The 25,906-nt window shown below is 31.7% G+C and overlaps 1 pseudogene; it reads right to left on the bottom strand.

Moving 5' to 3' along the window:
• Window positions 1–17,939: 17,939 nt before the first annotated feature.
• On the bottom strand, window positions 17,940–19,209 carry LOC142229464 (retinol dehydrogenase 13 pseudogene; annotated as a pseudogene).
• Window positions 19,210–25,906: the final 6,697 nt, after the last annotated feature.

The following is a 25,906-nucleotide window of genomic DNA, read 5'->3' as shown; positions in this document are numbered from 1 at the left end:
AATGCTTACTTTTCGAGATATCGATCGCTGAAAATTTAAATATTTTACCGTTGTTTCGAAAAATGGCTGCATTTTTTTACAAAGTTTTAGACTAAATATGCAAATATTAAGTAAAAATTTTGTTAAAAATGCTTAGTTTTCGACATATCAATCGCTGAAAATTTAAATATTTTAGCACTTTCGAAGAATGGTTGCACTTTTTTAGAAAATTTGAAGATTCAAATATTTTACCACTTTTTCGAAAAATGGTTGCTTTTGTTACAAAATTTAGGATAAAACATGCATATTAAGAATAAATGGTGTATTCTAAACAGAAAATATGAAGTACAAATTTTGCTAAAACTGCTTAGTTTTCGAGATATCGATCGTTGAAAATTCAAATATTTTAACACTTTCGAAGAATGGCTGCATTTTTTTTTACAAAACTTGAGTCAGAACATGCATATTGGGTATATATGGTGTTTTCTAAAGTGAAAATGTTATGTACAAAGTTGGCCCAAAATGCTTAATTTTCGAGATTTCGATCGTTGAAAATTCAAACATTTTACCATTTTGTTGAAAATTGCTGCATTTTTTACAAATTTTAAGACTAAACATGCATATTGGGAATAAATGGTGTAGTTTAAAAAGAAAATATTTAGTAAAAATTTTGCTAAAAATGATTAGTCTTCGAGATATCGATTATTCAAAATTTAAATATTTGACCACTTTTTCGAAAAATGGCTGCATTTTTCCAAATTTAAGACCACAAATGCATATTGGGAATAAGTGGTGTTTTCTAACGAGAAAATATTAAGCAAAACTTTTGCCAAAAAGTGCTTAGTTTTCGAGATATCGATCGTTGAAAATTCAAATATTTTATCATTGTTTCGAAAAGTGGCTTTATTTTTTACAAAAGTTAAGACCAATTGTGCACATTTTTTAGTGCCCAGAATAACAAACAAAAACTGAACAGTAAAAAGCCGTGAGCTAAGCTAATTTGATGAATATTTTCGTTTTTAATTATTTTGCGCAGAGGTTTAATGGATGGTGACGAGATGGTGACGAATGGTGGTATTGTATTGTTAAGTTGGCATTATCGCGCTAAAATAGCAATGTTTTCAGGGTTACTTTTCTTTAATAATTTATTTTAATGAAAGTAAACATCTTCAATTCTTACTTTGGGTCACTCCCCACCATGCTATAAGAAAATTAGCTAAAAACTTCTAATGTTATTCTGCTTTTACAGAATTATTTTTGCTTTTAGCGGCAAAACTCGAATCTTTAGGAATAAAGCATTACTTATTCCTTTTTACTGTTTTATTTCTTTTTTTAGTCTTGGTACTAGGTTTGGGTTGGCCACCTAAGTGTGTAAATATAACCATAGCGGTAGGCGGTAGGCGAACACTTATTTACGTGTATTTCTTATGGGAAGCCCAAAATCCGCGACGGAATACCGTGACGGCTAGCGGCGTGTCGCTAAATTAAAACTTATTCTAACTCCTTGGCGAAAACTGGTATAGTGTTGCCATCGCTTATCAATTTTTTAACTCACCACTAGGAATTGCTGTTGCCTGGAGACGTGTAGATTATTTTTTCTTGAAATAACTCAACAAATAACAAGCCATTGTATGTTTTTATTCAACTTCATTGTTTAATATTGTCAAAGCGTGCTGTATTGACAACAAAAACGCTAGGAAACGTGAAAAAGGGAATTATTCGCCGTCGAGCTTATTGTATTTGCCGTTGCGGCAAAAATGTTTCGCCTACCGCCTATCGCTATGGTTATATTTACACACTAAGTATGGTGCCGACGGAAAATTATTGTATTTTCGAAAAAACAATTTTATTTAATGATTGTTCAAATTTTGGCGCAATATATGCTTTTTCAATTAAAATTTCTTTATTTGTCCTGAATTATATGTCCTTTATATTGTGTAAGTTGCCTGTTCAAAGTTTTACTTTAATCTGTCAGACACATTTTTTCCGTTGTTAATATCCCAATGGACAAAATAAAAATGAACCACATTTTCATGTATCGTTGGTGCACAATTTGTTATTAGAAATGTTTGAACACTGCCACATTTCAGCCAAATATTGGTTTTTATGACAAAGAAAACACACACGGAAGCCAAAGCCGAATGGACGACGCGTTCAAATTCCGTTAAGATCTGGCAACCTTTAATTTATGTATACAAACCGTTCTGTTTGAGGACATGTCCCAGAAGTAAACGGTACGTAGATGACGGACCCCAAATAAAACGATATATAGTTAAATGGATATACCTTAGTATTACGTGGTCATATGGGTAAAAAATCGGGATATATAGGGTAGGGGGAATGGTACGAAGCTATGTATGTAAAAAAAGTTTAAACTTTTTTGTGTCCCCAAACAATGCGATTGACATACATATATATATATATATATATATATATATATATATATATATATGTATGTCTAACGCATGTTTTGGGGACACAAAAATTATGACATTATTGCCGGTTAATTCTGTTCAATATTTTTTTTGACACTTATTACACACAAAATTTTTAATTTTCGTTGATTTTTCCCCGATATTTAACCGATTTTCTCTTTTCCGCATATTTTCGGGACTTCCTCCTATATACCGCATATTTTGAGTACATGTCCCCATTCTATGCGCAACACATAAAGCGTTTAAGGATTGCCACCTTGCACATAATTAGGGGCAATTTTTACCGCCGTTAAATATACCGACGTCGCATTCTGACTACTGGTACAATGCCAATAAATACAAACGTTTGGAAAATGCTTAACTTCTACATTTCTTCAAACATTTTTCACATGAGTAAAAATAACATCTTCATAATTACCCTCAACAGTAAAATTCTATACATTAGCAATAATTCGTCAAGTGTAATCTTCAAATCGAAATGCATCGCTACTCAATAATTTGTCTAGCAATTTTCTATATGAGGCAAATTAAAAATTAAAATTGTTGTGGATATTTTTCAACCAAAATTTGAATAAATTTTAACCCTCCTTCTAACATTACATTTTAAAATTTAAATATTATCCGCCCATAATTCACAACAAAACTGGTGAAACTTTTGCTTATTGTTAAACGCAAGAAACGCAAATAGTATGGGAAATATCATAATTTTTTTAATATAGAGTCTATTTATTATGCAGCTATTTCTGATCTTAGCTTCCTTTTAAACACAGGATGAGCGTTTTTCAAATGCAACTCTTTTTAAGTTCGATGGTAAACATCATTTTCAATATAAATTCAAATACATATAATACATTTCCAAATTATGTGGGAATTACTTTTAATTTGCCAAAATTTTGAAGAAATATGTTGAACATGGTGGAATAAAGCTTAAAAAAAATACATACCTATATGCAACACAAAAACCAAATTGAAAACGCATATAACTTTTTTTGAAAAAGAAAATGTTAAGAAAAATCTTTTGTTAAAAGCTTTTCATTTTCAAATTATAGATCCTTGAAAATCAAATATTAAAACATTTTTGAAAAAATTACTGCGTTGTTGACAAAATTTTAAAAAACGCATTTTGGAAATAGTGTACTTCAAAGAGTAAATGTTAAGACAATTTGGTCGAAAAGCCTTAGTTTTCGACATATCGATCGTTTACACTTTTTGGAAAATTGCTGAATTTTTCACAAAATATAACAAAAGAAGTGCATATTGGGTATAAAATGTGTATTCTGACGAGAAAATGTTAAGTAACAATTTTGTCAAAAATGCTTAGTTTTCGAGATATCGATCATTGAAATTTTAAATATTTTAAGCTTTCAAGAAAAGGGCTGCATTTTTCATGAAATGTACCAAAAAAGTGCATAATAGGCATACAAAGTGTATTTTAGAGAGAAAATGTTAAGTAACAATTTTGTCGAAAATGCTTAGTTTTCGAGATATCGATCATTGAAAGTTTAAATAATGTTATCTTTTTTTTTGGAAAATGGTTACACTTATCACAAAATGTGACAAAAAGGTGCATATTGGACATAACAAGTATATTTTAAAAAGAAAATGTTAAGTAACAAGTTTGTCAAAAATGTTTAGTTTTCTAGATATCCATCATTAAACGTTGAAATATTTGTAGCTGTTTTTTTTCGAAAATGGCTGCATTTTCCACAAAATGTAACAAAAAAGTGAAAATGTTATGTAACAATTTAGTCACAATTGGTTAGTTTTCGAGATATCGATCATTGAAAATTTTAATATTTTTAGCTTTTTTTAGAAAATGACTGCATTTTTCACAAAATGTAAAAAAAATGCATATTGGGGATATAATGTGTATTTTAAAGAGAAAATGTTAAGTAACAATTTTGCCAAAAATGCTTAGATTTCGAGATATCGATCATTGAAAATTTAAATATTTGTTGCCTGTTTTAAGAAAATGGCTCCATATTTAACAAAATGTAACAAACAAGTTCATATTGGATAAAAAAGTATATTCTAAAGAGAAAATATTAAGTAACAATTTTGTCAAAAATTCTTAGTTTTCGAGATATCGTACATTGAAAATTTAAATATTTTTACCTTTTTTGCAAAACGGCTGAATTTTTCACCAAAAGTAACTAAAAAGTGCATATTGAGCATAAAATGTGTATTTTAGAAAGAACATGCTATGTAACAATTTTGTCAAAAATGGTTAGTTTTCGAGATATCCACCATTAAAAGTTAAAATAGTTTTCGCTCTTTTTTCGAAAATGGATCCATTTTTTCACAAAACGAAAAAAGTGCATATTGAGCATAAAAAGTGTATTCTAAAGCGAAAATGTTAAGTAACTATTTCATTGTAAAAGCGTAGTTTTTGAGATATAGATTATTGAAAGTTTAAATATTTCTAGCCTTTTTAGAGAATAGTTGCATTTTTCACAAAAGGAAATAACGAAGTGCATATGGGGCATAAAAAGTGTAAACAAAAATGGTGAAACTTTTGCATTTTTTAAATATAAAGTATCAAAATTCTGTATAGCAACAATAAAATAAAAATATCAAATCAGTTGTGATGATGTATACGCACAAAAGTACCCTTTAACTGTGTACCACAATTTTACAATTCCCATCACTGATAACATCACACGATGAGTGAGTGTCATTGTTGCCACTTCACCATTTTGTAGTTATTTAGCTTCCAAGGTCTTAGCTTCCCAGTAAACACAAGATCAGCTTTTTTCAAAGGTAACAATTTTAAGTTTGATTGTAAACATCATTTTAAACATGAATTCAACTTGAAACGGCTCACCTTCAAGTATTTATTCATATATTCATTATACAATACATTTTGTATTAAAATATGTAACAAAAAGTTCATATTGGGGAAAAAAGTGTATTTTAAAGAGAAAATGTTAAGTAACAATTTTACGAAAAATGCTTAGTTTTCGAGATATCCATCATTGAAAGTTCAAATATTTTTCGATTTTTTCAAAAATTGCTGCATTTTACACAAAATTTAACAAAAAAGTGTATAATTGGCATAAAAAGTGTACTTTAAAGAGAAAATGTTAAGTAACAATTTTGTCAAAAATGCTTAGTTTTCGAAGTATGGCTAATTGAAAGTCTAAATATTTTTATTTTTTTTAAGAAAATGACTGCATTTTCTCAAAATGTAATAAAAATGTTCATATTGGGTAAAACAGTATATTTTAAAGAGAAAATGTTAATTAACACTTTTGTCGAAAATGCTTAGTTTTCGAGATATCGATCATTGAAAATTTAGATATTTTTAGCTTTTTTAGAAACTGTCTGCATTTTTCACAAAATGTAACAAAAAAGGCCATACTGGGCATAAAAAGGATATTCTAAATAGAAAAATTTATGTAACAATTTTGTCAAAAGTGCTTAGATTTCGAGATATCAATCATTAAAAGTTTAAAAGTTTTTACCCTTGTCTTTTAGAAAATGGCTGCTTTTTGCACAAAATATAACGAAAAGGTGCATATTGGGTAAAAAAGTGTATTTTAAAGAGAAAATGTTAAGTAACAATTTTGTCAAAAATGCTTAGTTTTCGAGTTATCGACCATTGAAAATTTAAATATTTTTAGCTTTTTTTTAGAAAATGGCTGCATTTTCACAAAATGTAACAAAAAAGTGCATACTGGACATAACAAGTATATTCTAAAGAGAAAATGTTAAGTAATAATTTTGTCAAAAGTGCTTAGTTTTCGAGATATACGTCATTGAAAGTTTAAATATTTTAAGCTTCTTTAGAAAATGTCTCCATTTATCACAAAATGTAACCAAAAAGTGCGTATTGGGCATAAAAGGTGTATTGTAAAGAAAACATGTTATGTAACAATTTTGTCAAAAAGCTTAGTTTTCGAGATATCGATCATTGAAAGTTTAAATATTTTTAGCTGTTTTTTAGAAAATAGCTGCATTTTTCACGAAATGTAACAAACAAGTGCATATTGAGTATAAAGAGTGTATTTTAAAGCGAAAATTTTAAGTAACTATTTTATTAAAAAAGCTTAGTTTTCGAGATATCGATCATTGAAAATTTAGATATTTTTAACTATTTGTAGAAAATGACTGCATTTTTTCCCAAAATGTAACCCGTCAAAATTTAAATAATGTCCGCCCATAATTCACTATGAAAATGGTGAAACTTTTACATATTGTCAAATGCAACAAAAGCATCAGCATTTTTTAAATATAGAGTATCAAAATTCTTTATATCACAATAATATAAAAAATGTCGAATCCATAGTGATGATTGTATACGCACAAATGTACCCTTTGTCTTTTATACCCCACAGTTGATAATTCCCATCACTGATAACATCATAAGACGTGTGAGTGTCAGTGCTGTAGTTATTTTTGAGTTTGATTGTTAATATAATTCTAAACATGAATTCAACTTGAAACGGCTCATCTTCAAGTACTTATTCATATATTCATTATAAAATAAATTTTGAATTAAAAAATGTAACAAAAAAGTTCATATTGGGTAAAAAAGTGTAAAGAGAAAATGTTAAGTAAAAATGTTGTTCAAAATTCTTAGTTTTCGAGATAGCGATCATTGAAAGTTTAAATATATTAGCTTTTAAAAAAAAAGGCTGCATTCTACACAAAATGTTACAAAAAATACATATTGGGGATAAAAAGTGTATTTTAGAGAGGAAATGTTAAGTAACAATTTAGTCCAAAATGCTTAGTTTTCGAGATATAGATCATTCAAAATTTAAATATTTTTAGCTTTTTTTTAGAAAATGACTGCATTTTTCACAAACTGTAACAAAAAAAGCATACTGGGCATAAGAAGTATATTCTAAAGAGAAAAAGTTAAGTAACAATTTTGTCAAAAGTGCTTAGTTTTCGAGATATCAATCATTAAAAGTTTAAAACTTTTGACTGCTTTTTTCACAAAATGTAACAAACAAGTGCATATTTAGTAAAAAATGTATTTTAAAGAGAAACTGCTTAGTAACAATTTTGTCAAAAATGCTTAGTTTCCGAGATATCAATCATTAAAAATTAAAATATGTTTAGCGTTTTTTAGAAAATTGTTGCATTTTTCACAAAATTTAACAAACAAGTGCATATTGGACATAAAACTTGTATTTTAAAGAGAAAATGTTAAGTAATAATTTGGTCAAAAATGCTTAGTTTTCGAGATATCGATCATTGAAAATTTAAATATTTTTAGTTTTTTTTTAGAAAATGACTGCATTTTTCACAAAATGTAACAAAACGTGCATAATGAGGATAAAAAGTGTATTTTAAAGAGAATATGTTAAGTAACAATTTTGGGAAAAATTCTTAGTTTTCGAGATATCGATCATTGAAAGTTTAAATATCATTTTCTTTTTTTAGAAAATGGCTGCATTTTTCACAAAATGTAACAAAAAAGTTCATATTGGGTAAAAAAGTGTATTTTAAAGAGAAAATGTTAATTAACAATTTTGTGAAACATTCTTAGTTTTCGAGATATCGATCATTAAAAGTTAAAATATTTTTAACTTTTTTTAGAAAATGGCTGCAGTTTTCTCATAATGTAACCCTTCAAAATTTAAATATTGTCTGCCCATAATTCACTACAAAGAATGTGAAATTGTTGCATATTGTCAAACGCAAGAAAGGCAGCAGTATATTTTAAATAAAGAGTATCAAATTTCTGTGTAGCAACAATAAAATAAAAATATCGAATCAGTGGTGATGATTGTACATGGATAAAAGTACCCTCTGAGTTTGTACCACACATTGTATAAATCCCATCACTGATAACATCATACAACGCGTGAGTGTCAGTGCTGCCAGCTTATCAATTTTGTAGTTATTTCTAGTCAGCTTCCCAGTAAACATAAGATGAGCGCTATTCAAACGTAACACTTTTTAAGTTTGATTGTAAACATGAATGTACCCAAAAAGTTAATATTGGGGAAAAAAGTGTATTTTAAAGAGAAAATGTTAAGTAACAATTTTGTCAAAAATGCTTAGTTTTCGAAATATCGACCATTGAAAATTTAAATATTTTTAGCTTTTTTTAGACAATGACTGCATTTTTCACAAAATGTAACAAAAAAGTGCATATTGGGCATTAAAAGTGTATTTCATTTTTTGAACAATTTGGTCAAAAATGCTTAGTTTTCGAGATATCTATCATTGAAAATTTAAATATTTTTAGCTTTTTTTAGACAATGACTGCATTTTTCACAAAATGTAACAAAAAAGTGCATATTGGGCATTAAAAGTGTATTTGGAAGAAACAATGTTAAGTAACAATTTGGACAAAAATGCTTAGTTTTCGATATATCTAACATTGAAAATTTAAAATTTTTTTACTTTTTTAGGCAATGACTGCATTTTTCACAAAATGTAACAAAAAAGTGCATATTGGACATAAAAAGTGTTTTTTAAAGAGAAAATGTTAAGTAACCATTTGGTCAAAAATGCTCAGTTTTCGAGATGTCGATCATTGAAAATTTAAATATTTTTAGCTTTTTTAGACAATGATTGCATTTTTCTCAAAATGTAACAAAAAAAGTGCATATTGGGCATTAAAAGTGTATTTTAAAGAGAAAATGTTAAGTAACAATTTTGGGAAAAATTCTTAGTTTTCGAGATATCGATCATTGAAAGTTTAAATATTTTTTGCTTTTTTTCAGAAAATTGCTGCATTTCTCGCAAAATGTAACAAAAAAAGTCCATAGTGGGTAAAAAAGTGTATTTTAAAGAGAAAATGTTAAGTAACAATTTTGGGAAAAATGCTTAGTTTTCGAGATATCGATCATTGAAAGTTAAAATATTTTTAACTTTTTTCCGAAAATGGCTGCATTTTTCTCAAATTGTAACAAAAATGTCCATATTGTGTAAAAAAGTGTATTTTAAAGAGAAAATGTTAAGTAACAATTTTGTGAAACATGCTTAGTTTTCGAGATATCGATCATTGAAAATTAAAATATTTTTAACTTTTTTTTGAAAATTGCTGCATTTTTCACAAAATGTAACAAAAAAGTTCATATTGGGTAAAAAAGTGTATTTTAAAGAGAAAATGTTAAGTAACAATTTTGTGAAAAATGCTTAGTTTTCGAGATATCGATCATTGAAAGTTAAAATATTTTAAACTTTTTTCAAAAATGGCTGCATTTTCCCTAAATGTAACAAAAAAGTTCATATTGAGTTAAAACGTATATTTTAAAGAGAAAATGTTAAATAACAATTTTGGCACAAAATGCTGAGTTTTCGAGATATCAATTATTGAAAGTTTAAATATTTGTATTTTTTTTTTTTCAGAAAATGGCTGCATTTTTTACAAAATGTAACAAAAAGGTTCATATTGGGTAAAAAAGTGTATTTTAAAGAGAAAATCTTAAGTAGCAATTTTGTGAAACATGCTTAGTTTTCGAGATATCGATCATTGAAAGTTTAAATATTTTTTGCTTTTTTTCAGAAAGTGGCTGCATTTTTCACAAAATGTAACAAAAAAGTTCATATTGGGTAAAAAAGTGTATTTTAAAGAGAAAATGTTAAGTAACAATTTTGTGAAACATGCTTAGTTTTCGAGATATCGATCATTGAAAGTTAAAATATTTTTAACTTTTTTTTGAAAATTGCTGCAGTTTTCTCATAATGTAACCCTTCAAAATTTAAATATTGTCTGCCCATAATTCACTACAAAGAATGTGAAATTGTTGCATATTGCCAAACGCAGTAGCAGCAGTATTTTTTAAATAAGAGTATCAAATTTCTGTGTAGCAACAATAAAATAAAAATATCGAATCAGTGGTGATGATTGTACACGCATAAAAGTACCCTTTGAGTTTGTACCACACATTTTATAAATCCCATCACTGATAACATCATACAACGCGTGAGTGTCAGTGCTGCCAGCTTATCAATTTTGTAGTTATTTCTAGTCAGCTTCCCAGTAAACATAAGATGAGCGCTATTCAAACGTAACACTTTTTAAGTTTTATTGTAAACATGAATGTAACCAAAAAGTTAATATTGGGGAAAAAGTGTATTTTAAAGAGAAAATGTTAAGTAAAAATTTTGTCAAAAATGCTTAGTTTTCGAAATATCGATCATTGAAAATTTAAATATTTTTAGCTTTTTTAGACAATGACTGCATTTTTCATAAAATGGAACAAAAAAAGTGCATATTACGCATAAAAAGTGTATTTTAAAGAGAAAATGTTAAGTAACAATTTTGCCAAAAATTCTTAGTTTTCGAGATATCGATCATTGAAAATTTAAATATTTTTAGCTTTTTTAGTTAATAACTGCATTTTTCACAAAATGTAACAAAAAAAGTGCATATTGGGCATTAAAAGTGTATTTTGAAGAAACAATGTTAAGTAACAATTTGGACAAAAATGCTTAGTTTTCGATATATCTATCATTGAAAATTTAAATTTTTTTATTTTTTTAGGCAATGACTGCATTTTTCACAAAATGTAACAAAAAAGTGCATATTGGACATAAAAAGTGTTTTTTAAAGAGAAAATGTTAAGTAACCATTTGGTCAAAAATGCTCAGTTTTCGAGATGTCGATCATTGAAAATTTAAATATTTTTAGTTTTTTTTTTAGGAAATGACTACATTGTTCACAAAATGTAACAAAACGTGCATATTGGGTAAAAAAGTGCGTTTTAAAGAGAAAATGTTAAGTAACTATTTTGTAAGAAAATCTTTGTTTTTGAGATTTCGATCATTGAAAATTTAAATTTTTTAGCGTTTTTTTAGAAAATTGCTGGATTTTTCACAAAATGTAGCAAAAATGTGCATATTGGGTATAAAAGGTGTATTTTAAAGCGAAAATGTTAAGTAACAATTTTGTCAAAAATGCTTAGTTTTCGAGATATCAATCATTTAAAGTTTAAATATTTTTTTCACTTTTTTTGAAAATGGCTGCATTTGTCACAAAATGTAACAAAATAACACATATTGGGTAAAAAAGTGTATTGTAAAGAGAAAATGTTAAGTAACAATTTTGTGAAAAAGGCTTAGTTTTCGAGATGTCTATAATTAAAAACTTAAAATATGTTTAGCTTTTTTTAAGAAAAGTTATGTCCGCCCTTTATTCACTACAAAAATTTTGAAACTGTTGCATATTGTCAAACGCAAGAAAGGCAGCAGTATATTTTAAATCAAATTTCTGTGTAGCAACAATAAAATAAAAATATCGAATCAGTAGTGATGATTGTACATGCATAAAAGTACCCTTTGAGTTTGTACCACACATTGTATAAATCCCATCACTGATAACATCACACAACGCGTGGGTGTCAGTGCTGCCAACTTATCAATTTTGTAGTTATTTAAATGTGACACTTTTTAAGTTTGATTGTAAACAGTAACAATTTTGTTAAAAATGCTTAGTTTTCGAGATATCGATCATTGAAAATTTAAATATTTTTAGCTCTTTTTTAAAAAATGGCTGTATTTTGCACAAAATGTTACAAAAAAGTTCAAATTGGAGATAAAAAGTGTATTTTAAAGACAAAATGTTAAGTAATAATTTTGTCGAAAATGCTTAGTTTTCGAGATATCGATCATTGAAAGTTTAAATATTTTCAGCTTGTTTTTAGAAAATGGTTTTCACAAAATGTTACAAAAAAGTAGATACTGGTTATAAAAAGTGTATTTTAAAGAGAAAGTATTTAGTAACAATTTTGTCAAAAATGCTTAGTTTTCGATATATCGATCATTGACAATTTTTAGTTTTTTGTTTGTTTTAGAATTTCCTTTCCGGTCTATTGAGAAAAATATATCGATTTAAACCAATTTTATCATATATTTGCACTAAAAAGCTTTATACAATTTATCATTTGTTAAGTGTTTCCTTATTTATGAACGTGTTTTTCCACAAAACGAAAAGTTTGTGGAAAGTGAGTGGATTTGACATATCCGTTCATTAAATGCGAACGAATGGAGTTAGGGAACCCCAATTTTAATGGTAACGTTACGGTTTCGTCCCTATTGATTTTCGTCTCACTTACCGCTTAGATAGAGCTTAGATATTCAGCTGGTTTTAGTTTTGTATGTGAGCGAAGAGTAGTATTCAGCTATCAGAAATAGGCTTTTGGTTTTTTTTTAGAAAATGGCCGCATTTTTCACAAAATGTAACAAAAACGTACATATTAGATACCCATGATAATGTTGAGTAACCATTTTGTTAAAAAAGCTTAGTTTTCGAGATATCGTTCGTTTAAAATTAAAATATTTTTTCCTTTTTGGAAAATGGCAGATTTTTTTACAAAATGTAACAAAAAAGTGCATATTAGCTATAAAAGCATTAATTTAGATCGATGAAAATTTACATATTTTAATTTTTTTTTTGGAAAAACGAGCACATGTTTTACAACATTTAACAAAAAGACATGCATAATACGTTAAAATGGTGTATTTTAAAGAGCAAATGTTATGTAACAATTTGAAAATTTAAATATTTTAGCATTTCGTTTTTTAAAGTTTAGCTGTACTGTTAACGAAAACCGTTCATATTAGGTATAATATGTTTATTATCCCTAAACATCAAAATGTACCAAAAATATCCGATATATGAACAAATGTCCCAAAAACATGCGGTATATAGGTATGATACCATACGTGAGTCCAAAGCCGATCAGAAATTAAAACGTTGACGGCGTAAGAGAACAAATTTTCACGACAGGTCATGGCAACCCTGGCATAAGAATAATGAATTTAAATTTTTAAAAATGTAGTGCAAGATGCAAAATTTTACCAAAATAAATAGCAGAGCATGACTGAGAAAAGTGGAGAATTCACAATAACGCATAAAACAAAAAATTTAGAAAATGTACCGGAAATATCGGCGTCCCCGAAATATGCGGAAGATAAGAGAAAATATCGGGGACGGTCCCCGAAACATCGAAATGTACCCAAAATATGCGATATATAAAAAAAATGTCCCGAAAATATGCGGAAGGCATACATATATATATATATATATATATATATATATATATATATATATATATATATATATATATATATATATATATATATATATATATATATATATATATATATATATATATATATATATATATATATATATATATATATATATATATATATATATATATATATATATATATATATATATATATATATATATATATTTTTTTTTTTTTTTTTTTTTTTTTGATCAGGGAGAAATTCTAAGGCGATATAACGATGTCCGTCTGTCTGTATTCAATAATGAAGCTATCGTGCTGAAATTTTGCACAAACTCGTCTTTTGTCTGCAGGCAGGTCAAGTTCGAAGATGGGCTATATCGGTCCAGGTTTTGAAATAGTCCCCATATAAACCGACCTCCCAATTTGGTGTCTTGGGCTTATAGAAATCGTAGTTTTGATCCAATTTGCCTGAAATTTGAAATCTAGAGGTATTTTAGGACTATAAAGAGGTGTGCCAAAAATTGTGAGTATCGGTCGATGTTTTGGTATAGCCCCCATATAGACCGATCTCCCAATTTTACTTCTTCGGCTTATAGAAACGGAAGTTTTTCTTCAATTTACCTGAAATTGGAAATCTAGAGGTATTGTAAAACCACAAATACGTGTGTCAAAAATTGTGAGTATCGGTACATATTTTGGTATAGCCCCCATATAAACCGATCTCCCGATATTACTTTTTGGGCTTATAGAAACCGCAGTTTTTATCCAATTTACCTGAAATTGGAAATCTAGAGGTATTGTAGGACCACAAATACGTGTGTATTTGTATCGTTCCATGTTTTGGTATAGCCCCCATATAGACCGATCTCCCGATTTTACATCTTGGGTTTATAGATTCCGTAGTTTATATAGAATTTGCCTGAAATTGGAAATTTATAGGTATTTTAGGACCATAAAGAGGTGTGCCACAAATGGTGATTATCGGTCCATGTTTTGGTATAGCCCCCATATAGACCGATATCCCGATTTTATTTCTTGGGCTTCTAGAATCCGAAGTTTTTATCCAATTCGCCTGAAATTGGAAATCTAGAGGTATTTTCGGGCCATAAAGAGGTGTGCCGAAAACGGTGAGTATCGGTCCATATTTTAGTATAGCCCCTATAAGAACGATCTCCCGATTTAACTCCTTGGGTTTCTAGAAACCGTAGTTTTTATCCGATTTGCCTGAAATTGTAAATATTCTGGTATTTTAGGCTCACAAAAAAGTGTATCGGATTAAGTTTTTATCGGTTCATTTGGTAATGCCTCCATATAGACCGATTTCACTTTTTGAGGGTATAGAAGGCGCACTGATCATGAAAATTGCTTGAAACTCAATGTAAAATTTTCAGATTTTACTTCTCGGGTGAAAATCTACAGATTTAAGATTTCAAATCAAGACGTTATTTTATAATTTTCTTGCACACTTACAAGAGATGTTAATGATTCCTCTAAAACTCAAACAAAAATGATTCTTATAAATCCAGAATCTGATATAGTCCTCATAGGTAAAATCTTTAAATTTATCTTCGGGAAGTGTCCTCAAGTCCTCAAGCCCTCCTGAAATTTCAAAGGAAACCCTAATATTTGGTTCATGGTTACTGCTGTATATACTTGTTTTTTAATAAAGCTTCCAGATTAACTGCCACAATCAAGATCGTCTATACTAGTTGTGATGTAACTAGTATTTGTTTGTAGAATAAATTTCATAGAAATGCTAGTCATAGAAATAATTGATCAATCCCAATCACTCACATGGTAAACGAGTAGTAATGCATTTGCGAAGTATACGATACAAAGTTCATCTACATCATTGTTTTTTATACCCTCCATCATAGGATGGGGGTATATTAACTTTGTCATTCCGTTTGTAACACATCGAAATATTGCTCTAAGACCCCATAAAGTATATATATTCTGGGTCGTGGTGAAATTCTGAGTCGATCTAAGCATGTCCGTCCGTCCGTCCGTCCGTCCGTCCGTCCGTCCGTCCGTCCGTCCGTCCGTCCGTCCGTCCGTCTGTTGAAATCACGCTAACTTCCGAACGAAACAAGCTATCGACTTGAAACTTGGCACAAGTAGTTGTTATCGATGTAGGTCGGATGGTATTGAAAATGGGCCATATCGGTCCACTTTTACGTATAGCCCCCATATAAAGGGACCCTCAGATTTGGCTTGTGGAGCCTCTAACAGAAGAATATTTCATCCGATCCGGCTGAAATTTGGTATATGGTGTTGGTATATGGTCTCTAACAACCATGCAAAAATTGGTCCACATCGGTCCATAATTATATATAGCCCCCATATAAACCGATCCCCAGATTTGGCTTGCGGAGCCTAAAAGAGAAGCAAATTTCATCCGATCCGGCTGAAATTTGGTACATGACGTTGGTATATGGTCTCTAACAACCATGCAAAAATTGGTTCGTATCGGTCCATAATTATATATAGCCCCCATATAAACCGATCCCCAGATTTGGCTTGTGGAGCCTCTAAGAGAAGCATATTTCATCCGATCCGGCTGAAATTTGTTACATGATGTTGGTATATGGTCTCTAACAACCATGCAAAAATTGGTTCACATCGGTCCATAATTGTATATAGCCCCCATATAAACCGATCCCCAGATTTGGCTAACAGAAGAATATTTCATCCGATCCGGCTGAAATTTGGTACATGGTGTTGGTATGTGGTCTCTAACAACCATGCAAAAATTGGTTCACATCGGTCCATAATTATATATAGCCCCCATATAAACCGATCCCCAGATTTGGCTTGTGGAGCCTCTAAGAGAAGCATATTTCATCCGATCCGGCTGAAATTTGGTACATGGTGTTGGTATATGGTCTCTAACAACCATGCAAAAATTGGTTCACATCGGTCCATAATTGTATATAGCCCCCATATAAACCGATCCCCAGATTTGGCTTGCGGAGCCTCAAAGAGAAGAAAGTTTCATCCGATCCGGCTGAAATTTGGTACATGATGTTGGTATATGGTCTCTAACAACCATGCAAAAATTGGTTCGTATCGGTCCATAATTATATATAGCCCCCATATAAACCGATCCCCAGATTTGGCTTGTGGAGCCTCTAAGAGAAACATATTTCATCCGATCCGGCTGAAATTTGTTACATGATGTTGGTATATGGTCTCTAACAACCATGCAAAAATTGGTTCTCATCGGTCCATAATTGTATATAGCCCCCATATAAACCGATCCCCAGATTTGGCTTGCGAAGCCTCAAAGAGGAGCAAATTGCATCCGATCCGGCTGAAATTTGGTACATGGTATTGGTATATGGTCTCTAACAACCGTGCAAAAAGTGGTCCACATCGGTCCATAACTATATATGGCGCCCATATAAACCGATCCCCAGATTTGGGTTGCGAAGCCTCAAAGAGAAGCAAATTTCATCCGATCCGCCTGAAATTTGGTACATGATATTGGTATATGGTCTCTAACAACCATGCAAACATTGGTCCACATCGGTTCATAATTATATATAGCCCCCATATAAACCGGTCCACAGATTTGGCTTGCGAAGTCTCCAAGAGAAGCAAATTTCATCCAATCCGGTTGTAATTTGCAACATGGTGTTAGTATATGATCTTTAACAACCGTGCCAGAATTGATCCATATCGGTCCATAATTATATATAGCCCCCATATAAAACATTCTCCAGATTTGACCTCCGGAGCCTCTTGGAGGAACAAAATTCATCCGATCCGGTTCAAATTAGGCACGTGGTGTTAGTATATGGTCGCTAAAAACCATACCAAAATTGGTCCAATCACACAAAAATTGGTCCGTATCGGTTCATAATCATGGTTGCCACTAGAGCCAAAAATAATCTACCAAAATTTTATTTCTATAGAAAATTTTGTCAAAATTTTATTTCTATAGGAAATTTTGTCAAAATTTTATTTCTATAGAAAATTTTTTCAAAATTTTATTTCTAGAGAAAATTTTGTTAAAATTTTATTCGGTTCATAATCATGGTTGCCACTCGAGCCAAAAATAATCTACCAAGATTTTATTTCTATTGAAAATTTTGTCAAAATTTTATTTCTATAGAAAATTTTGTTAAAATTTTATTTCTGTAGAAATTTTTGTCAAAATCTTCTTTCTATAGAAAATTTTGTCAAAATTTTTATTTCTATAGAACATTTTGTGAAAATTTTATTTCTATAGAAAATTTTGTTAAAATTTTATGTCTACTTTGTCAAACTGAATTATATACGTATTGGATCGATCTTTTTTTATTTAATATATACCACGTATGGACTTACATACAATTTAGAAGATGGTGTTAGGAGGTTTTAAGATACCTTGCCATCGGCAAGCGTTACCGCAACTTAAGTAAACGATTGTGGATGGCAGTGTTTAGATGAAGTTTCTACGCAATCCATGATGGAGGGTACATAAGCTTCGGCCTGGCCGAACTTACGGCCGTATATACTTGTTTTTTTTTTGTTTTATCTGAGACTATAGTATGGAAAAAATGTTTAATTATTTTTTGATATTTAAAAATCAATATTTTTTTATAAAACATAATTTATTAACAACAATAAAACACATAAATATTGGTTTTCTTTTCCCAACCTCCTCCTTTGGTTTGTGATTTGTCAATTATCTTTCTTTAGAGATACCATCTCTTCACTCTTCTTCCATAGCCAATCGGCCATTTCATCATCACGAGCCTTTTTCTGTAAAGGAACCAAGGCCATGCGATCATAGTAACCTCCCGAGACACCTTCCAATTCTGGATCTAAGGCTAAATATAGAGCAGTTTGGGCACCAGCTTTTGTAGAACGCAATAAAACTTTTGATGTCAAGGTACTACCCACTTTCAGGAGAATATTATTGCGAGTTAATTCACTTTGTACGGAACCAGGATGTAAACAGTTAATATCTACACGCACATTAGATTCCTTAAACATTTTGGCCAATTTTCGGGTAAATAGAATATTGGCCAATTTACTTTGGCCATAGGCTTTAAAAGCATTATAGCTTTTATCGCTGTTAATATCGTCTTTTTGTATGCGACCAAATATATGAGCCAACGAACTGAGTACCACAATACGACTGGGAGCTGCAGCCTTTAGCTTATCCAACAAAAGATTGGTTAGTAAGAAATGGCCCAAATGATTCACTGCAAACTGTTGCTCATAACCATCGACTGTGAGTTTACGTGGTGTAGCCATTATACCGGCATTATTTACCAGAATATCCAAACGATCTTCATCCTCATTAAATTTGGCAGCAAATTCACGCACCGATTGCAGCGAGGCCAGATCGAGGGACCGATTGAAAACATTTGTGTTTCCCGACAACTGGACGATTTCTCGTCTGGCTTTTTCACATTTGTCAAAATTACGGCAGGCCATATAAACTCTGGCCCCTCTTTTGGCCATTTCCAAGGCAATCTCTTTGCCTATACCGGTATTACTGCCAGTCACTATGACTACTTTGCCATCTATGCGATTAGGTTTCTGATATGAGGGCCCCTCACGCCACTTATAGAATAACCACATTGCTAAAAATGCAGCCACACTCCAGAAGGCAAACTCAAACATGGGACCACCTTCAATGCAAACCACTTGCACTTGTTTGCTACATAGAATTTTATTAAGAAATTCTGCAACTTTCATGATGCTTAAGCACTTTGTTGATCTTCAAACTGGTTACTGTTTATTTATTTATTTATTTAATTATATTCACCCGCTCATATGGAGAGCATTTCGTTAGACTATCGCAACGTGTTTTTTCAATCGCTATCTTCAATGAATACTGAACAGATGGGTTTGCTTCATTCATTCGACTAATATTAACGCTGGCCTAAGATATGCCGCTACTGAATGAGTAGTTTTTGTTTTTTCTTTTGTGAGAGAGACCATAATAAAGATAAAGAGAGAATATAAATACACATTTAGGGTTGCCAACTCTCAATTATATTCTGTGTAAAGAAATTTTTATATTATAGTGAAAGTTTTAGCATATAGCAATATATAATAAATTTATTTATATATTTATCTAAGGGGATACCTGTGCCACACGATTTTATGATTAAAGTACAGGAAATTTAGTAAAATATTATAATCTTACATAAATTAAATAAAGAAAGCAAAAATGATAGTAACTTATAGTAAAAATGAAAATTGGTATAAATAACATTATAATAAAGATGAAAAAATTTTTAAAATTACAATAAATTAAAACAAGTATATACGGCCGTAAGTTCGGCCAGGCCGAAGCTTATGTACCCTCCATCATGGATTGCGAAGAAACTTCTTCTAAACACTGCCATCCAGAATCGAATTACTTAAGTTGCGGTAACGCTTGCCGATGACAAGGTATCTTAAAACCTCCTAACACCATCTTCTAAATTGTATGTAAGTCCATACGTGGTATATATTAAATCAAAAAAGATCGATCCAATACGTATATAATTCAGTTTAACAAAGTAGACATAAAATTTTGACAAAATTTTCTACAGAAATAAAATTTTAACAAAATTTTCTATAGAAATAAAATTTTCACAAAATTTTCTATAGAAATAAAAATTTTGACAAAATTTTCTATAGAAAGAAAAATTTGACAAAAATTTCTATAGAAATAAAATTTTAACAAAATTTTCTATAGAAATAAACTTTTGACAAAATTTTTTATAAAGGGTGATTTGTTAAGAGCTTGATAACTTTTTTTTTAAAAAAAACGCATAAAATTTGCAAAATCTCATCGGTTCTTTATTTGAAACGTTAGATTGGTCCATGACATTTACTTTTTGAAGATAATTTCATTTAAATGTTGACCGCGGCTGCGTCTTAGGTGGTCCATTCGGAAAGTCAAATTTTGTGCAACTTTTTCGAGCATTTCGGCCGGAATAGCCCGAATTTCTTCGGAAATGTTGTCTTCCAAAGCTGGAATAGTTGCTGGCTTATTTCTGTAGACTTTAGACTTGACGTAGCCCCACAAAAAATAGTCTAAAGGCGTCAAATCGCATGATCTTGGTGGCCAACTTACCGGTCCATTTCTTGAGATGAATTGTTCTCCGAAGTTTTCCCTCAAAATGGCCATAGAATCGCGAGCTGTGTGGCATGTAGCGCCATCTTGTTGAAACCACATGTCAACCAAGTTCAGTTCTTCCATTTTTGGCAACAAAAAGTTTGTTAGCATCGAACGATAGCGATCGCCATTCACCGTAACGTTGCGTCCAACAGCATCTTTGAAAAAATACGGTCCAATGATTCCACCAGCGTACAAACCACACCAAACAGTGCATTTTTCGGGATGCATGGGCAGTTCTTGAACGGCTTCTGGTTGCTCTTCACTCCAAATGCGGCAATTTTGCTTATTTACGTAGCCATTCAACCAGAAATGAGCCTCATCGCTGAACAAAATTTGTCGATAAAAAAGCGGATTTTCTGCCAACTTTTCTAGGGCCCATTCACTGAAAATTCGACGTTGTGGCTCGTTAGTAAGTCTATTCATGATGAAATGTCAAAGCATACTGAGCATCTTTCTCTTTGACACCATGTCTGAAATCCCACGTGATCTGTCAAATACTAATGCATGAAAATCCTAACCTCAAAAGAATCACCCTTTAGAAATAAAATCTTGGTAGATTATTTTTGGCTCTAGTGGCAACCATGATTATGAACCGATATGGACCAATTTTTGTGTGATTGGACCAATTTTGGTATGGTTGTTAGCGACCATATACTAACACCACGTTCCTAATTTGAACCGGATCGGATGAATTTTGCTCCTCCAAGAGGCTCCGGAGGTCAAATCTGGAGAACGTTTTATATGGGGGCTATATATAATTATGGACCGATATGGACCAATTCTGCCACGATTGTTAAAGATCATATACTAACACCATTTTCCAAATTACAACCGGATTGGATGAAATTTGCTTCTCTTTTAGGCTCCGCAAGCCAAATCTGGGGATCGGTTTATATGGGGGCTATATATAATTATGGACCGATGTGGACCAATTTCTGCATGGTTGTTAGAGACCATATACCAACACCATATACCAAATTTCAGCCGGATCGGATTAAATATGCTTCTGTTAGAGGCTCCACAAGCCAAATCTGAGGGTCCCTTTATATGGGGGCTATACGTAAAAGTGGACCGATATGGCCCATTTGCAATACCATCTGACCTACATCGATAACAACTACTTGTGCCAAGTTTCAAGTCGATAGCTTGTTTCGTTCGGAAGTTAGCGTGATTTCAACAGACGGACGGACGGACATGCTTAGATCGACTCAGAATTTCACCACGACCCAGAATATATATACTTTATGGGGTCTTAGAGCAATATTTCGATGTGTTACAAACGGAATGACAAAGTTAATATACCCCCATCCTATGATGGAGGGTATAATAAAGCAAATTGATGCAATGTAATAACTTGAAAGTCTTACATATTTATTTATTTGTAATAAAATAACATATTACAACCAAGCAAACTAAATATATGTATTAAATATTGATAACTGGAATAATTTGTTCCCAAGGTAAAGGGTGATACGGTCAAAATTTGGTCAATATAAACTTGACGTATTTCTTTCAATTTTGCATTTAAAAACGCCCCTCATTTTTAAGGTGAATGTGTAGAATGTTGCTCCTATTTTGATTTTGGAATTCACTCTTCAGTTGTCAAAATGCCGTCCAAGCAAGAAGAGCAGCGTATCAAAATTTTGCTCGCGCATCGCGAAAATCCGAGCTACTCGCACGCAAAGCTGGCAAAATCGCTAAAAGTTGCCAAATCAACCGTTACAAATGTAATTAAAGTGTTTGGGGAACGTTTGTCGACAGCCTGGATCGGGGGGAAATCGAAAACCGGAAGCCGCTGAGACGGCAAAGAGAGTTGCCGGTAGTTTCAAGCGAAACCCTAACCTCTCTCTCCGAGATGCCGCAAATAAGCTGGGTGTATCGTCTACAATCGTGCATCGAGCCAAAAAACGAGCCGGACTATCGACTTACAAGAAGGTAGTGACTCCAAATCGCGATGATAAACAAAATACGACGGCCAAAGCGCGATCCCGGAGGCTGTACACGACGATGCTGACGAAGTTTGACTACGTGGTAATGGACGACGAAACCTACGTCAAAGCCGACTACAAGCAGCTTCCGGAACAAGAGTTTTATACGGCAAAAGGAAGGGGAAAGGTAGCAGATATTTTCAAGCACATAAAACTGTCAAAGTTCGCAAAGAAATATATGGTTTGGCAAGCCATCTGTACCTGTGGCTTGAAAAGCAGCATTTTCATAGCTTCCAGGACTGTCAATCAAGAAATTTACGTGAAAGAGTGTTTGAATAAACGTCTGCTGCCTTTCCTGAAGAAACACGGTTGTCCCGTACTGTTTTGGCCGGATTTGGCATCTTGCCATTACGGTAAAAAGGCCATGGAGTGGTATGCCGCCAACAACGTGCAGGTGGTTCCCAAGGACAAGAACCCTCCCAACACGCCAGAGCTCCGCCCAATTGAGAAATACTGGACTATTGTCAAGCGGAACCTAAAGAAGACCAAAAAAACTGCTAAGGACGAGCAGCAGTTCAAGGCAAACTGGCTTTCTGCGGCGAAGAAGGTGGCTGTACAAAATCTGATGGCAGGTGTCAAGCGTGAGGCCCGGCAATTCGGATTTGGAAAAGCGAAAGCCTAACTGAATATTTTTCTTGAATTTTATACTAATTGAGCTTGAAAAAGAAATTTAATTTGATTTTTTAAATAAACGATTTCACCGATTTACACGCGTTTTCGCTTGACCAAATTTTGACCGTATCACCCTTTATTCTTTTTGTTGCATTGTATTTTCTATGGATTTTGGCAAAATTTTCTATAGAAATAAAATTTATTGTTGTTTTTGATTTCAGCTTAAAACCATTCATGAGGATGCTGATGACGAATGTGGTAATTTCGAAACGTGCGTCCATCCAACATTCTTTTCCTCTGTTGGTTAAGCTACACCTGTAGGTTAGTCAACGCATGGTTTTAAGCTGAAATCAAAAACAGCAATAATGATTGAAGAATAAACCAACTATAACAAAACAAAACGAATGAAATCAAATGTTGTCAAAATTTTCTACAGAAATAAGATTTCGGCAAAATTTTCTATAGAAATAAGATTTCGTCAAAATTTTCTATAGAAATAAAATGTTGGCAAAATTTTCGATAGAAACAAAATGTTGGCAAAATTTTCTATGGAAATAAGATTTCGGCAACATTTTCTATAGAAATAATTTATTTGGGAAAATGTTCTACAGAAATAAAATTTTGACAAAATTTTATATAGTAATAAAATTTTGGCAAATTTTTTATAGAAATACAATTTTGGAAAAATTTTCTATATTTATTTATTTTCTATAGAAATACAATATTTATAAAATTTTCTATAGAAATAAAATTGTGACAAAATTTTCTATAAAAATAAAATTTTGACAAATATAGAAGTAAAATTCTGACAAAAATTTCTTTAGAAATACAATTTTGATATAATTTTCCATTTATTTATTTATTTTCTATAGAAATAAAATTTTGGCAAATATTTCTATAGAAATACAATTTTGGCAAAATTTTCTATAGAAATAAAATTTTGACAAAATTTTCTGTAGAAATAAAATTTTGACAGAATTTTATAAAAATAAAATTTTTACAAAATTTTGCATAGAATAAAATTTTCTATAGAAATAAGATTTTACAAAATGTTCTATAGAAATAAAGTTTTGGCAAAATTTTCGATAGAAATAAAATGTTGGCAAAATTTTCTATGGAAATAATATTTCGGCAACATTTTCTATAGAAATAAAATTTTTGGGAAAATGTTATACAGAAATAAAATTTTATATAGAAATAAAATTTTGGCAAATTTTTTGTAAAAATACAATTTTGGAAAAATTTTCTATATTTATTTATTTTCTATAGAAATAAAATTTTGACAAAAAGAGCAGCAAGCAAGAAGAGCAGCGTATCAAAATTTTGCTCGCGCATCGCGAAAATCCGAGCTACTCGCACGCAAAGCTGGCAAAATCGCTAAAAGTTGCCAAATCAACCGTTACAAATGTAATTAAAGTGTTTGGGGAACGTTTGTCGACAGCCTGGATCGGGGGGAAATCGAAAACCGGAAGCCGCTGAGACGGCAAAGAGAGTTGCCGGTAGTTTCAAGCGAAACCCTAACCTCTCTCTCCGAGATGCCGCAAATAAGCTGGGTGTATCGTCTACAATCGTGCATCGAGCCAAAAAACGAGCCGGACTATCGACTTACAAGAAGGTAGTGACTCCAAATCGCGATGATAAACAAAATACGACGGCCAAAGCGCGATCCCGGAGGCTGTACACGACGATGCTGACGAAGTTTGACTACGTGGTAATGGACGACGAAACCTACGTCAAAGCCGACTACAAGCAGCTTCCGGAACAAGAGTTTTATACGGCAAAAGGAAGGGGAAAGGTAGCAGATATTTTCAAGCACATAAAACTGTCAAAGTTCGCAAAGAAATATATGGTTTGGCAAGCCATCTGTACCTGTGGCTTGAAAAGCAGCATTTTCATAGCTTCCAGGACTGTCAATCAAGAAATTTACGTGAAAGAGTGTTTGAATAAACGTCTGCTGCCTTTCCTGAAGAAACACGGTTGTCCCGTACTGTTTTGGCCGGATTTGGCATCTTGCCATTACGGTAAAAAGGCCATGGAGTGGTATGCCGCCAACAACGTGCAGGTGGTTCCCAAGGACAAGAACCCTCCCAACACGCCAGAGCTCCGCCCAATTGAGAAATACTGGACTATTGTCAAGCGGAACCTAAAGAAGACCAAAAAAACTGCTAAGGACGAGCAGCAGTTCAAGGCAAACTGGCTTTCTGCGGCGAAGAAGGTGGCTGTACAAAATCTGATGGCAGGTGTCAAGCGTGAGGCCCGGCAATTCGGATTTGGAAAAGCGAAAGCCTAACTGAATATTTTTCTTGAATTTTATACTAATTGAGCTTGAAAAAGAAATTTAATTTGATTTTTTAAATAAACGATTTCACCGATTTACACGCGTTTTCGCTTGACCAAATTTTGACCGTATCACCCTTTATTCTTTTTGTTGCATTGTATTTTCTATGGATTTTGGCAAAATTTTCTATAGAAATAAAATTTATTGTTGTTTTTGATTTCAGCTTAAAACCATTCATGAGGATGCTGATGACGAATGTGGTAATTTCGAAACGTGCGTCCATCCAACATTCTTTTCCTCTGTTGGTTAAGCTACACCTGTAGGTTAGTCAACGCATGGTTTTAAGCTGAAATCAAAAACAGCAATAATGATTGAAGAATAAACCAACTATAACAAAACAAAACGAATGAAATCAAATGTTGTCAAAATTTTCTACAGAAATAAGATTTCGGCAAAATTTTCTATAGAAATAAGATTTCGTCAAAATTTTCTATAGAAATAAAATGTTGGCAAAATTTTCGATAGAAACAAAATGTTGGCAAAATTTTCTATGGAAA

The sequence above is a fragment of the Haematobia irritans genome, chromosome 3, assembly GCF_050003625.1.
Source record: "Haematobia irritans isolate KBUSLIRL chromosome 3, ASM5000362v1, whole genome shotgun sequence".
Lineage (NCBI taxonomy): Eukaryota > Metazoa > Arthropoda > Insecta > Diptera > Muscidae > Haematobia > Haematobia irritans.
The sequence above is the reverse complement of the archived record's forward strand: the minus strand, read 5'-3'. Positions and strand labels throughout refer to the sequence as shown.